This window comes from Papaver somniferum, chromosome 4 (genome assembly GCF_003573695.1).
Source record: "Papaver somniferum cultivar HN1 chromosome 4, ASM357369v1, whole genome shotgun sequence".
NCBI lineage: Eukaryota > Viridiplantae > Streptophyta > Magnoliopsida > Ranunculales > Papaveraceae > Papaver > Papaver somniferum.
In genome coordinates this window covers 143,117,018-143,130,911 of record NC_039361.1, presented here as the reverse complement: position 1 = coordinate 143,130,911, position 13,894 = coordinate 143,117,018, and positions in this window count along the sequence as shown.

Below are 13,894 nucleotides of genomic sequence, written 5' to 3'. Positions count from 1 at the left end.
AAATTTTAGTTCAAGAAAGTAACTCCACTAATTTTGCTAACTTCATATATGATTATGGTGGATGTAATTACTGTAAATGTGATGTTGATGGGATAACCAACATTCAATGCTTGGTTTCGTTGTTGATAATATAAGGCTCTAATCAACCACCTCTTATTTTGTAAGGTTGAAGTATGTTTACTACAATTATTATTTTCTATTATGGTTATATCAATATATTTTTTTGTTTGATAAATAATAAATATAAAAAAAATCCTAATGATGTATCTCCTATAAAAACAAATATTATCATTTGTATAGGTGTATAGGACCCGACCGATATGATACCGATACACGATATTAACTATCTTGGTAATGAGACAACCGAAGACACTTCTGCGCTAATCATCTAGGTTTGTTTTTGTGTTTCCCTTTTTGTTTTTCTAAATTTGTTTCCTATATATATATATTTATTTATTTATGATTTCAATTTGTGAGATTTGATTCAGAGTTTTTGTGATTTTTATTTAAGGTGCTATCCAAAAAAAGATTACCTTGCGAATTCAAAGCATGGGTGTTTGTATTAGTATTCATTGGCATCACTGGTGATCTTTGTTTATAGTAGTATTTTTGCTCCACGAGTTTTGGGAAATAGTATGTCAATTGATGGGTAACATTGCCAGTGATTATAGTCTTTCTCAAGATACACGGGTGCCACTGCTACCTCAGTTTAATACGCACTCGAAAAAATCTATGTTGAGGACTGTTTCGTGGATTTTATCCACCTTATGCCGTGGAGAGCCATCAATAGTGTAGTACCATTTGATGAATTGAGAAGGTGAGGGGGGAAGTTGTTGGAGTTTTTTTTCTTCTGGTATTAAGGTGGTGCTTAGATTTATTAATTATTACTTTATCTTTTAGATGTTTCTTTTTCACTTTTATCTTTGCCAGTTCTTTAGCACCTTATACATTCAAAGGGCACCATGGACATAGTGAATCGGGACTTTTAGAAAGACAGGAGAAAACAACGACTTTGTTAAATTTATCCGCAGTATTATCAAGTTTTGTTTTCTGAGATAACCTTCATAGCATTGAATTTAGGTTTTGTTAAACACTAGAAGAAATTTTGAATTATTAACTTTAAAAAAAATTCTGGACATATTTTGGTCCGTCCAGTAATGTTTATGTTTCAAGTAAATTTTTTGTAACTATGGTCTTGGGTATTCCTTCAATGTTCCATTTTAGTTTTTGTAGGAATATTGCACAATCAAAATGTAATTTTCTAGCTCTAGGATGAACTGATAAAGTATTCTAATACAACTAGAATCATTTAAAAACATTCTTTGGTTGTCACCCGAGTTTAACTATGTGACCTTCCAATCCATTTTTTTCCGTAAAATAACTGATTAATGTTGGTTCGTAAAATAACCGATTCATTGACTAATCCTGATCCATGTTTGAAGTTATTTCAAGTAGGTGTTTGAAAATAATTTAATATTGTATAATATCTTTACTTTACTTTCCAAATCAGCAATTCAGACTACATGGCTTAGTGCACACACACACCCCCCGCCCCGCCGCAATGTTTAGGGCGGTACTCTGATTACTTTTTTGGTTTCTTTTGTAAATTCTATTCCAAGAAACATCAATTTTACGTGGACGCCCAATCCCGGGATTGAATTATCCCCTCTATTATCGGGATTGATGCGTTGAAAAGTAGGTCCTTGCTGTCTCTCTCTCAATAATAATTTCAAGAGAAAATACCGGGATACAAAGCATTTTCCTAGAAAAAATTGCATATATGATTCATAATGCAAGTATATGATTTCTGAAGAAAGATATATCAGTGCATTTCCGTGATTTCGATTTCCTGAATGATTCTGAACGTAAGTATATGATTTCCGAAGAAATATATATCAGTGCATTTCCTTGATTACGACTTCTTCGACGGGGAGCAATTCATACACATTGCACTACTTAGAGTTTGCAATCTATTGTATATTGATATCATGTTTATTTTTAGTATCTCTAAGATAACTAGGTACAACAATATAACGAGCGTGATTTTTTAACGAGAAGTTGAGTTGGCTGCTTGATTCCTAATGCAAGTATATGATTTCCGAATAAAGATATATCAATGCAATTCCTTGATTACATCTTATTTAAAGGGAAACACTTCATATGCTTTGCACTATTTAAAGTTGGAAATTTATTTTATATTAATATTGTGTTTCTTTTTAGTGTCTATAATATCATACATTGAATCTACTATATACTAACTGTGATTTTTTATTGAACTACGAGAAGTTGGAGTACTGATATAGCTTTCCTCGACGGGAAGTACTACATATGATTTGCACTTCTTAGAGATGGCAATCGATTTTATATTAATATCATTATTTTATTGTCTCTAATATCAGGTATTGCTATAACTATACAGTGACTGTGATTTTTCAATTAACCAAATCGAGTTGAGTTGTTGCTTGATTCTTAACGCAAGTATATGATTTCTGATTACATCTTCTTTGAAGAGAAGCACCTCATATGATTTGCACTATTTAGAGTTGGTCAATCTATTTTATATTAATATCGTTTATTTAGTGTATCTAATATAACAATCGATACAACTATACAGTGAGTGTAATTTTTCATTTAATTACAGGGAGTTGGAGCCTGGAATAGTAATTGAGTTGGCCGCTTGATTCTTGATGAAAGTATTAAATTCCAAAGAAAGATATATTAGTGCATTCCTTGGTTACATCTTCTGTGATGGGAAGCACTTCATATGCTTTGCACTATTATTTACAGACGTCAATCTATTTTATATTGATATCATGTTTTTTTAGTGTCTCTAATATAAGATATTGATACCTATAGTGAGTGTGATTTCTCTTTTAACTATAAGATGTCGGAGTCTAGAAATACAGTTTTGAGTTGTTCGCTTGATTCTTAACGCAAGTATATGATTCCGAAGAAAGATATATCAGTGCATTTCTTTGATATATCACTTCGACGGGAAGCAATTCACATGCATTGCACTATTTAGAGTTGGCTATCTATCTAATTTTAATATTGTATGTTATTCGGTGTCCTTAATTTCAGATATTAATACAACTATATAACAAATGTGATTTTTCATATAACTATCAATAGTACTGATGCTGACAATGTAATGAGATATTGACTGATTCCAAAGGATGATACAATTTTTCAAATTTTTAATAAGATTTCATAATCTCCAAAACTTTAAACAATAAATAATTTTGTGAATTTGGTTCCCGTTGTTAATTTACAAAATGAAAAATAATTACAATGCAGTTGTTTATTGAACTCCTTTAAGGACGGGTGCGGGGCGAAGCCCCGCCTCACCAAATGGACGCCAGTTCCCATCACACCCGGTGCGTAACACGGGTTACATGCTAGTCATTAGAAAATGTACATATTAATTAATCTGCGATTGATCGGTAAACGGAAGATTCTGTCATTGAAGAAGTAAGAAAATTTATCTCAACCCTAGTTCAATTGGGTTATGTTAATTCTATTGAAAACTATTATTATTATTTTATTTATTTTTCCTGATTGAAAACTATTTTCCAAACAAGGTTTAGAGGTGATTAATTAAGATTTAGAAGTGATTAACTTAATTAATCACATGAGCAGGGTAGCCTAAAAAATTTGATCATGATCATTGTAATAGCAATAGTCGCACTTGAACTGCTTGTATATATGCCAAAAACAAGCTAATCTAATCACACATACAACAGGATTTACTTCTATGCCAAAACGTGTTAATCAAATCACACAAATTCTACCTAACTAAAATTCAGTGTATGATTCATTCAGTACATTGTAAATCGGTAATATAGTACCCATGTATATGTTCCAATTAGTTTTAAGTGATTTGATGCCCTTGTCTGTAATACGCGGTATTTTTAGTCACGATTTCGGGTCGGGGTATATCCAATTTATCTAATCAGGTGATTTAGGTTGTTTCTTTTGCCTTTGCCTAGCTGGGTTGTTTGAACTAGAAAAGACTAGGGATTGAGTAGAAATAGAGTCACCTAATATATTTTATTAAGTAAATAAAATGAATAGAAAAATTAATTAGTATAAATAAATAAAATAATAAATGTTGATTATTATTTTAGATTTTTGGATAGAGAATTTAGAGATTAGAAAACCAAAAGACTAGAGATATTTGGAGGAGAAAGCCATGGAGAAGAAGAATATGAATTAGAGCTAAGGTTCTTGAGGAGAAATTCTAATTAGGAAAATCAGTGGAGAATCAATGGGATTGAGGTAGAATGTGAAACCCTTTCTCTTTTGATGATTATCTTTGGTGTTTATTTCGTATGCCTTTGTATTGTTAGGTTTCTGATTTTTAATTGAATAAATATATATCTGTTATTGATGATCAGAATTATCCAATTGATTTATAACATGATTAGTTATATCTTGTTAAAATTTGAGAATTTTCCTACGCAAATTCACCGTTAAATGTTCCTTATAATTTGGAATTGTGATTTCTGAAATTCTGGACAGTTTCGTTTTGCTGTGATTTTGATGTTCTTAGGTAGCCTTAATAATGTTAAAATGATTGGAGGTCTTAACAAAAGTTGTATATAAATTTATTATCTTTCATTTTGCTTTGGGTTTGCTTAATTTTAGATTAATATGAATTTATGGTGAATAATTTGGTAAAATGATGTTGTATGCCTAGATTTTGTAATGTGTTTGTAAAATCAATATATTATATTTTAACCATTGGTTTTATGAGAAAATTGGATATGTTATACATAAATATGCTTGGAATGTTCACCTAAAATTTTAAGACGATCGGATCAAGTTATAATTATGAAACCTATAAAATAAAATTCTGCAGTTAGTGTGTTTGCTTAAATGGTTGAAAGAATTACATCGTTGGTTGGGTTGTGAACTTATGACTTGTTGATGAAATGGTTTGGAATATAGAAATGTATATTGTATGATATTCTTGTTTGGATGGTGGTTCCCGTACCGAGGATATACGGATAGGTGGGGCACGACCCAAGGATACTCGTGCGACAGTAGTGTGAATTTATAAATGAATGGATACTTATTTGAATGGCGGTGCCCGTACCGAGGATATACAGATAGGTGGGGCACGACCCAAGGATACTCGTGTGAAATTAGTGTGATTTATAAATTAATGGATATACTTGTTTGAATGGCGGTGCCCATACCGAGGATATATGGATAGGTGGGGCACGACCCAAGGATACTCGCGCAAGTGAGGTATGCGGGGCAAGAACCGAGGATACTCGTGCGTTTAAGAGGATTTGATAGATTATGAGTTAATTTTATGAATATATATATATATATATATATATATATATATATATATATATATATAAATAAATCCCTGAAGTTGCACCGTATATTCTTGTCTTACATATTCTCTGTGATTGGTTGGCATGTTTTTATGTTTGTTTTTTTGATAAAGGGAATGCATTCTATTGAGCTGTCATCTCACCCCAATTGACATTCGTTGCAGATTCATGGAAGTTGGAAGTAGAAATTATAAATGAGTAGCTTTGACTTGTTTTCTTGTATTGCTTGAAGTGTAATTTTAATTCAGTTGAAAAAGTTCTGAACGATGTTTAATGCATTCATATGATTCGATTTATGTACAAAAGTTTCGATTATGTTTGGTTTAAAAGTAAATTAGAAAGATTAAACATATGCATAAGTCTCGTTCCGAACCGTAACGCTTTGAGTTCGGATCTCCATATGGGTTTAACCCTGATCTGGAACTCGGGATGTTACATTGTCTCTCTTGTCCACCATTTTTAATACCGAGCGTAAGTGCACACCAAAATTTTTAATATCTTTACTCAAAGTGGTGATGAATTATGGAGATGGAGAAGAAGAAAAAGATAATGGTCGGTGGTGGAGGTGGAGACCGAAACCTGATCCGTTTCTTAGGTTTTTTATGTTATTTTTTTGTTTAGTTGTATGATAGATTTATTATTGGGTGTAAATAAAAGTCAAGAGATGTTATTCAGGACATATGAAATTTTATAGGGTACGTTGTTTATATGTCCCTACTTTTGACACCCAATAAATATATCCTTATACAATAATAAATATATTCATACCTTTTAGTAACCTTATCCATTTATAATTAGATTAACTTAATACCCACATCCATATAATATTTTCTATATTTCAAAATGGAACAAATTTCTTCCTCTACCACTTCACCACCACCACTAGCACCACCACCACCAACATTTAACTACGATTCCACCACCACCGTTCAACGACCACCACCTACCAACCGCCACCACCACTCCTTCACCACCATCATTACACCACCAATAGTACTCCACCACCACTAGTCCGTCGCAGTCATCACCACTAGTCCGCCGCCGTCGCCACCGCCACCGCCGCCACCGCTGGTTCAGATATTTTTGTATCAACAACAGTGGTTGATCCAAATAAAAATAGAACCAACAGTAGAAGTTGATCCAATTTAGGGGATCAACAATGGTAGTTGATCAAAAAAAAAAAGGATCAACAATAGAAGTCCTAAATTGGATCAACAATGAAAGTTAATCCATGTAAATGGAGTGAACTTGGCGTGAGTCGAACATACATCATCTGACATGCTACCATTGCACCACAAGTTCAACATTGGAAGAAATTTAAATGATTTAAACTACAAGCATGATTATACTTATCCAAGGAAATATTGTCAACAACAGTAGTTGATCCCATAAAAAATTGGGTCAACAACAAAAGTTGATCCCATAAATAGGATCTACAACAGTAGTTGATCTATAAAAACCGAAGTCTATCCATTTATTTCTCAATTCCAACACACATATCCGGTGTTCATCACCATCAACACTCTTATCTGCAGCTCAGCCGTTTCCTTGCTGCTCAAACACTACCAGCATACACAGCATCACAGCCACCATCATCTCTGTAACCTTGTTGTCCACGACTCAACCAATTCTCAAGTCACCATTTCCAATCAAATTTATTAACGACAAACCATCAAAACTCTTATTCAATCACCACAACAAGACCTCAATTTCACATCACATTCATCATGGCAGCAGCAATTGGTCTTGCAACTTCATCACCACCAACAACTACAATCAAATCCATCCGAATCTTCAAACAACAAAACCACTTCAAATCCATAATCATCTGAAACCCTAACTTCCACAAACGAAATCAATTCCTTATGAATCTCGAAATGAATCAAAATACATTCTTCAATTTCATAAACCTCTTCCTGTTAAACCCTAGTTGATCTCAAACCATCATCAATTTCTTTCCCATCTGTAGCAGTAGAACTCTTCCTTGATTTCTTATTCAAATCCTTTGTAAACACCACCGAACTTCATCATCTTCTTTTCCAATATCATCTACAACAACACACTCAAAACCCATATCAAAACCTATTTCCACCGCCACCATCTTCAATCACTTGTTAAATCTAAATCGACTATTTAGGTTGTGGTGGTGGATTTAATGGAAGTATATAAGGTGATGATGGAACTGGTAATGTTGGAATGATGTTGGCGACGATTGAAGATGGTGGCGGTGGCTGTCGTTGGGAGAGAAGCAGAGAAGAAAAAAGATGAAACAAGTTATTTTCTTTCGGTGGGAAAAGTCCTAGATCTAATTTACATTGTGGGTAAATTTGGAATTATTAGTTAAATTAATTTCCTTCTCAAAAAGTAGGGATATAAATATTTTTGGTAAGGATATTTATGAGGGCCGTCAAAAGAAGGAATAATTATACAATTTCACAATCTTATATGGGTGGTACTTAGGATAATTGGGGATAGGAATTATGGGGATGGGAAATAGGAAAAGTGGGGATGGGAAATAGGAAAAACCTTATTCAAATCCGTTGTTGTTCAAACTTTATTCAACAAATATTGTCCAACGTGTGAGTAAATCCACACTCAAAAAAATACAGTTAGGTTATTGGCAGTCTGCCAGATCATCTCCCTCTAATGATTTTCAAAAAATAAAAAAATAAATAATCACCCTCTAAGCTCAATCTCTTTTTTTTGATTGTTTGGAACGGGTCTTGGACTACATTCTTAACTCCTTAAGGAGTTATTTTCTAAGCTCCATCTATACTTTCGAAATAATCATCGCTAAATTGTTGCAAAAGATTAAAAGCGGATCGACTCAAACATTTATTTTCAAATTACCTCATACTTTTGACACCTTTATTTTTAATAAAACCTAAACAATAGAGGATTTGAAGCTAAAATTTTGGGGATACGTTCCTCTTACAAAGCTCTATATACCTATTAAGAATGAGCACATTCCCTACGAATCCACACTATCTACCAATCCGAATTTCAACGATTGAAATTCATTGATTTTGAACGTCTGATTTCAAAGTAGTAGATGGTGGTGTATAAGAATATAAGAATTTTAGTTTTATAAGTGAATATATCTCCAAAATCTTAGTTTCAAATCTGTTAATGTTTTAGAATTATTCAACAAATAGTGTCCAAAGTGTGAATGATCCACACTCAATATTAAATTAATTTTTAATTGTATTTTTAAATCTTTTACCATGTCAACTTATTGGAAACAATAAATGTATGGACATGTACAAGGATTATTCCGGGGCTGAATTTAGTATTACTTTAAAAACTCCTCTATGTACGTTTGTAGTTTAGGAAAAATTAACAAACACCGGTACTGATATTAACTAGACTATTATAGAGATCAACAAATTATTATGTATACCCACATACCGTCATCAACATATCTGATACCTAGGGAGGAGAAATGTTTTCATTGTGTACCTTTTTTTATGTATACATATAAAAATCAGACAAGGATGGAAATAAAAAACTTCAAAACTTCCAATGTAATTGTAACAATAAAAACTAAACTGTAATTCTTAATAAGAAACACAATGAACAAAAACCTAGAAAAATAAACGATTATTCAAACACAATTACAAGATGTTAGAGCAATGCTCGGTCGAACTCGCATGCGTTGCTATCTCAAGCATGTTTGTCAATATTATTGATCAAAACTATATGTCTTGATTTCTAGTTTACTTATGACTAAGTCTCGGTCTAGGATAGTTAAGTGTAGTTGAAGCTCCAGACTCCATGGCGATCATCTTACGAAGACGAAGAACTACTCGAGGAACTGGTGGAACTTGATCCGACTAAAAGGTATGTGGAGACTTGAACTTATCTATCACTCAAAAGTATATTCTATCTCCTATTCTTGAGACAAAGTCGTTTAAGTATAATAGTTTTCATACATACACATTTGCTATTTCGAGCCGAGTTTACTCGCCTATCTTTTTCTCGAAATATGTGTTGGTAAGCTTTCTCTTTAACCATTTTCATCTTTACCCGTGACAAAAGTCATGATGACGTTTCAATCTTGAAAATAGCTTTGATGACGATAGTCGTGAATAACGATTGTTATAACATTATAGAAGAATGTTTCAATGATTGAAATGTAGAGTTGAGATTACCATCTATGGATATAAGCATATATAGTGTGTTCACATATTTATGTATAAACCCATATACCGGAAGCCAAGTGCGTGCATATGTGTGCATGCGGTATTGGTGAAGGAGACAAGTTGAGTACGCGTACCCGTACGCGTACCCACGGAAGTTTTCATACCGAAAATTTCTGCTGGAGTTTGTAAGTTTGCAAACTAGTAAACCAGTCACCTTAGGTACGCATACCCACGGAAGTTTTCGAACCGAAAATTTCTGCTGAGTTTGTAAACTCAAATCCGGTAGCTAAGGTACGCATACCCGTACGCGTACTCAAGCTGGTGATATCTCAAGTCGGTAGTTCATGAACTTAAAACAATAAATTATCAGGAATGCAATCTTTGCAAACCGTGGATATATTGTTCATAAATTGATTCAAGTGGATCAAACCGATTTTGTTTCAATTGTGTCTATGAATAAAGACCTAAGCAATTGAACAACTCTTCAACTAGTTCTTATGAGTCATTTGAACTAGTTATGAGAAAGATGAATACGATTAATATGAAAGTGCTCATATGGCTAACCATTGGTTAACTATTTGTGAACTAACTAAGTGTACACGTTTAGGTACGGTTACTCAAACCTAAATGAATGTATTTCATTTGTGTGTGTGATAATCTATGTTTCGATCTAACGGTTGAAAGATATTAGCTTGGTTGAATCGGGTTTTTCATCTAACGGTGAATATTGAATGCTTTGTTACCAAGGTAACTTAGATTGCAAATCCTGATTTGAAAACTATATAAATGAGACATCTAGCATCTGGAAGAACTGATCCCCACACCTTCTGTGTGATACTAGTTAGTTTGCTAGAGTCGATTCTCCTTTAACCTTAGGTTTCTTCTCGAGACCCTGTAGGTTAACGACTGAAAGACTTCATTGGGATTGTGAATCTAGACGAAACTACTTTTCTTATAGTTGAGCAATCTGATCTTTCCATTTTCAATCATACGATTTCAATTTAATAATTGGCTTGAGATTTTATCTCCGATAGGGCAAGATAAAAAGAAATCACAAACATCTTCGTCTCATCGTTTGTGATTCCACAATATCTAGTTTCGCTACCATACGATTTAGATTATTGTGAGGTGATTGATAATACTAGGCTATTCTTCGGGAATATAATACCGGTTTATCAATTAGTTCTTGTTCACCTTGATTTATCAAAAGACGGAACAAAAACTCTTGGGTATTTCTGTGGGAGACAGAATTATTCAATTCTATAGACTTTTCTGTGTGAGACAGATTTGTCTATCAAGTCTTCGACTTTGAGTCATAGCAACTCTTAGTTGTGGGTGAGATCATCTAAGGGAATCAAGTGCGTAGTATCCTGCTGGGATTAGAGACGTAAGGAGCGCAACTGTACCTTGAATCAGTGTGAGATTGATTAGGGTTCAACTACAGTCCAGACCGAAGTTAGTTTGTAGTAGTCTAGTGTCCGTATCGGTTAATACAGTGTGGTGTTCAATTTGGACTAGGTCCCGGGGTTTTTCTGCATTTGCGGTTTCCTCGTTAACAAAATTTCAGGTGTTTGTGTTATTTCTATTCCGCATTATATGTTGTTATATAATTGAAATATCACAGGTTGTGCGCTGTATCGATCAATTATGAAATCCAACCTTTGGTTGTTGATTGGAAATTGATTGATCCTTGGATATTGGTCTTTGGTACCATCCAAGTTTATATCTCTTGTATTTAATCAAGACTCGCAGATTTGTTTGAGTGAGAATTAAATCAAGAGATAGAGATATAGAACTCTTTGATATACTTTTCTATTGATTTAGTCTAACTGTCTAGTTGATTCTCATAAAAGTATATTGGAGTTTGTCCATACAGATTGCTAATATTGGGTAAGGTTGTTAGACCCCCGCTTTTTCAATTGGTATCAGAGCAGGCAAACATGTTCAAGACCTCAAAAGTTTGTGTTTGTAGCGATCTGACTCTATGGACAGAGGTGCTATCTCTATTTACGTACCACTAGTCTTCGATGGATCTAATTACTTATGGTGGAAAATTGCTATGCGAGCTTTTCTTCAAGCGCGTGATTTTCAATCATGGGTATATGTTGTTAATGGATATGATGCTCCTATTGTTGAAGTAGGTAACGTTAATGTTCCAAAAAATATTGGCGAATACGATGCTGCTGAGATACTTGCTGCAAAGCAAAACTCCGACGGTTTGAATGCCATCATACATGCCATTACCCTAAATCTTCAGCACCAGGTGTCAAACTGCACTAGGTCTAAAGATGCGTGGGATATCTTAGAAACCATATTCGAAGGTAATACCAGTGAAAAGGAAGCTAGGCTTCAAAACCTTAATTCCGATTGGGAAAACCTTCGTATGGCAGATGAAGATTCATTTGATGAGTTTAATCACAAAGTTTCTGAAATTGTTAATGCATCCTTTGCATTGGGTAAGACTATTCCTGAAAAGGACATTGTGATGAAAATTCTCAGATCGCTGCCATCTTGATACGACTCTAAGAAGCATGCCATCGTTGAGGGAAATAACCTGGATAATCTCTCCAGAAATACGTTGGTTGGGAAGCTTAAGATCTTTGATCACGAGCATTCATCTAAATCTAAGGATGTTGCGTTCAAAGCACTAAAAGACACAAAATTACTTGATAAAAGTAAAAATTTGTATATCTCTGCAGAAGATCATTTTGAAAAAAATTCATCAGATGAAGATCTTGACAAATCGGTCTCGATGATCACAAGACAGTTTAGAGATCTTCTATTGAAGAGAAGTAAACGGTTCTCCAGAGATAGGGCATAAGCATCAGTCAAACCTCATAATCGTATTCCTCCTAAAAACAGGGACACAGATGAAACTGATGACGAGGATATGCCTCAGTGCTTTAAGTGTAAAGGTTTTGGTCATTTTGCTAACGAGTTCCCAAACCGTAGAAAATACACTGGGAACAAAGGTCTTGCTGCGACACTTGATGAGATGTCTGACAATTATGATTCTGAGGAAGACAAAAAATCAAGTGTTGTTCTTCTATGTGAAAATATTGATTTTGATAATTGTAGCAATACATACATCAATATTGATAATCTTTTAGATGAGAGCCCAATCAAGATGAAAGAATCAATTGACCATTCTTTTGGAAACCCTTTGTTTAATGTTTTAGGATTTACCTTGTGCCCAGCAGCTCGCGTTTTAAAGGCGCCTGAATCATCTTTTGCGTTCACATGATCCTATTGTTCTCTCAAGGGACATGATTTTTCAAAGTGTTTCAAATACAAACACAAGATTAGATATTTCAACAAGCTTCAATGAAGAGAAGATCGTCTAGCTACCAAGCTTAAACTAGCGGAGAAAACAACTGAGGTATGTAAGATCTTATCTTCCTCGAAGAAATTAGTTTCCAAGAACAAAACAAGACCATTAGAGAAGAAAGTATGGTTAAATCGTTTTGATAGAAAGAGGTATGTGGATTCCTCTCTCGAGGAACATGGTGGACAAATTTTTGTTCACCACAAAACAATTTGATTGTGTTGATTTGTAAATTTTGTCTCATGTGCCTGATCAAAAGAGACAAGATTTTGTACCTCTCAGGATTTAGGTAAAGTTTTTTTTTCTTAGTTTTTAGGAATTCCCTGTCTGTCATTAAAAGAGGGTTATTGTCGACAATTCCACTTTCTATAGGTTTGTGAGTTGGACGTGTACGTGGTGCGTGTCGTAAGTGCAATCAAATTAATAATCTTATTCCCACACAATTAACTGGTAATATAATGGAAGTAAGGATCGTTCCCACGAAGAGCAGTGAGTTTTAGTTGTCAAAGTGCACAGAGGGGGGTTTTGTTTTAGATTGTGAACAAAATAAATAATCAAAGCAAATAAAATTATATTGTAATCAATATAGAGAGATATGATCGAGGAATCCTTCTTGTATATAAACCGTCAATGAGTTATTATAGTTTCCTAATCGTCGTTAATCATAAATTATCACTAACCGTAGAATAACAGCTAGATCAGTGCTATCTCCTAAATTCCTTATATCACTGGATACAGAAGTTCTCGCCTACCAGATTCTATTCAACGAACCTCCAAGTAGTAGATCACTCAAGGTGTAATCCAATTGAATGCTTTATCTTTTGTAAATTTATAGGTTGATCCTACTAGTTAGACTCTTAGATCAAGGTCCACTTATTAGTGTTGTTTATACACACAATCTCTCCACAGAATCCCTCTGTAAGGTTTTGTGTTCTATACTTGTGTACAAGTTATTCGACGATTACTTATCTCCTAACTTAATACTAGCAATAGATTGAATCAATAAATCAATTTAGTTGGCCACCTAAACAATCTATCAATCAATCATAAATATTCAAATAGTATAAACAAACGACAAT